Source organism: Papaver somniferum, unplaced genomic scaffold (genome assembly GCF_003573695.1).
Source record: "Papaver somniferum cultivar HN1 unplaced genomic scaffold, ASM357369v1 unplaced-scaffold_119, whole genome shotgun sequence".
NCBI classification, from domain to species: domain Eukaryota; kingdom Viridiplantae; phylum Streptophyta; class Magnoliopsida; order Ranunculales; family Papaveraceae; genus Papaver; species Papaver somniferum.
In genome coordinates, this window is record NW_020620936.1 from 5,093,895 (window position 1) to 5,097,254 (window position 3,360).

The following is a 3,360-nucleotide window of genomic DNA, read 5'->3' on the forward strand; positions in this document are numbered from 1 at the left end:
ATTTGGATTAGTTCTTCTTGGTCTTTTATCCTTCTTCCATTGTGAAATTTTCCTCCCTTCATATTTTCTTGAATCAACGTACATAGAAATGCAATTTTTACTAGACGTAATGCCTTAGAACATAATATTTGTGATTAAAATACATTTTTCAAACTTTTTGTGTTAAAGATGAGTTTATCTTGTTTACAATTTAGTCTCAGAAATCAGTTTCCGACTTATAACGAAGTGTGTAGATTTTTTTGAGTTAACGTATATAAAATTCAACATTTTTATGAACTCTTTCTTTTTGTATTGGCTTTTTCTTTCTATTTGATTCAAGTAGATGAAATTTATTAGGATTAGGATTAGTTATGCATGGTCTTTCATCCTTCTTCTATTGTGAAATTTGACTTCCTTCATATTTTCTTGAATAGACTTACATAGAAATGCAATTTACTAGACTTATTGCCATAGAACATATTAATTGTAAGTACAATACATTTTTCAAACTTTTTCTGTTAAAGATGAGTTTATCTAGTTTACAATTTAGTCTCAGAAATCAATTTCCGACTTATAACGAAATGTGTATACTTTTTTGAGTTAACGTATATAAAATTCAACATTTTTATGAACTCTTTCTTTTTGTGTTGGCTTTGTCTTTCTATTTGATTCAAAATAGATGAAATATGTTATGATTTGGATTAGTTCTGCATGGTCTTTCATCCTTCTTCTATTGTGAAATTTGACTTCCTTCATATATTCTTGAATCAACGTACATAGAAATGCAATTTTTACTAGACGTAATGCCTTAGAACATAATATTTGTTATTAAAATACATTTTTCAAACTTTTTCTGTTAAAGATTAGTTTATCTAGTTTAAAATTTAGTCTCAGAAATCAGTTTCTGACTTATAACGAAGTGTGTAGACTTTTTTAAGTTAACGTAAATAAAATTCAACATTTTTATGAACTCTTCCTTTTTGTGTTGGCATTGTCTTTCTATTTGATTCAAGATAGATGAAATTTGGTAGGATTTGGATTAGTTCTTCTTGGTCTTTCATCCTTTTTCTACTGTGAAATTTTCCTCCTTTCATATTTTCTTGAATCAACGTACATAGAAATGCAATTTTTACTAGACGTAATGCCTTAGAACATAATATTTGTGATTAAAATACATTTTTCAAACTTTTTGTGTTAAAGATGAGTTTATCTTGTTTACAATTTAGTCTCAGAAATCAGTTTCCGACTTATAACGAAGTGTGTAGACTTTTTTAAGTTAACGTATATAAAATTCAACATTTTTATGAACTCTTTCTTTTTGTGTTGGCATTGTCATTCTATTTGATTCAAGATAGATAAAAATTTTTAGGATTTGGATTAGTTCTTCTTGGTCTTTCATCCTTCTTCTATTGTGAAATTTTCCTCCCTTCATATTTTCTTAAATCAACGTACATAGAAATGCAATTTTTACTAGACGTAAAGCCTTAGAACATAATATTTGTGATTAAAATACATTTTTTAAACTTTTTGTGTTAAAGATGAGTTTATCTTGTTTACAATTTAGTCTCAGAAATCAGTTTCCGACTTATAACGAAGTGTGTAGATTTTTTTGAGTTAACGTATATAAAATTCCACATTTTTATGAACTCTTTCTTTTTGTATTGGCTTTTTCTTTCTATTTGATTCAAGTAGATGAAATTTATTAGGATTAGGATTAGTTATGCATGGTCTTTCATCCTTCTTCTATTGTGAAATTTGACTTCCTTCATATTTTCTTGAATAGACTTACATAGAAATGCAATTTACTAGACTTATTGCCGTAGAACATATTAATTGTAAGTACAATACATTTTTCAAACTTTTTCTGTTAAAGATGAGTTTATCTAGTTTACAATTTAGTCTCAGAAATCAATTTCCGACTTATAACGAAATGTGTATACTTTTTTGAGTTAACGTATATAAAATTCAACATTTTTATGAACTCTTTCTTTTTGTGTTGGCTTTGTCTTTCTATTTGATTCAAAATAGATGAAATATGTTATGATTTGGATTAGTTCTGCATGGTCTTTCATCCTTCTTCTATTGTGAAATTTGACTTCCTTCATATATTCTTGAATCAACATACATAGAAATGCAATTTTTACAAGACATAATGCCTTAGAACATAATATTTGTTATTAAAATACATTTTTCAAACTTTTTCTGTTAAAGATTAGTTTATCTAGTTTAAAATTTAGTCTCAGAAATCAGTTTCTGACTTATAACGAAGTGTGTAGACTTTTTTAAGTTAACGTAAATAAAATTCAACATTTTTATGAACTCTTCCTTTTTGTGTTGGCATTGTCTTTCTATTTGATTCAAGATAGATGAAATTTGTTAGGATTTGGATTAGTTCTTCTTGGTCTTTCATCCTTCTTCTATTGTGAAATTTTCCTCCCTTCATATTTTCTTGAATCAACGTACATAGAAATGCAATTTTTACTAGACGTAATGCCTTAGAACATAATATTTGTGATTAAAATACATTTTTCAAACTTTTTCTGTTAAAGATTAGTTTATCTAGTTTACAATTTAGTCTCAGAAATCAGTTTCCGACTTATAACGAAGTGTGTAGACTTTTTTAAGTTAACGTATATAAAATTCAACATTTTTATGAACTCTTTCTTTTTGTGTTGGCATTGTCTTTCTATTTGATTCAAGATAGATGAAATTTGTTAGGATTTGGATTAGTTCTTCTTGGTCTTTCATCCTTCTTCTATTGTGAAATTTTCCTCCCTTCATATTTTCTTGAATCAACGTACATAGAAATGCAATTTTTACTAGACGTGTTGCCTTAGAACATATTAATTGTGATTACAATACATTTTTAAAACTTTTTCTGTTATATATGAGTTTATCTTGTTTACAATGTAGTCTTACAAATCAATTTCCGAATTATAACGAAGTGTGTAGACTTTTTTAAGTTAACGTATATAAAATTCAACATTTTTATGAACTCGTTCTTTTTGAGTTGGCATTGTTTTTCTATTTGATTCAAGATTGATGAAATTTGTTAGGATTTGGATTAGTTCTTCTTGGTCTTTCATCCTTCTTCTATTGTGAAATTTTCCTCCCTTCATATTTTCTTGAATCAACGTACATAGAAATGCAATTTTTACTAGACGTAATGCCTTAGAACATAATATTTGTGATTAAAATACATTTTTCAAACTTTTTGTGTTAAAGATGAGTTTATCTAGTTTACAATTTAGTCTCAGCAATCAATTTTCGACTTATAACGAAATGTGTAGACTTTTTTGAGTTAACGTATATAAAATTCAACATTTTTATGAACTCTTTCTTTTTGTATTGGCTTTGTATTTCTATTTGATTCAAGATAGA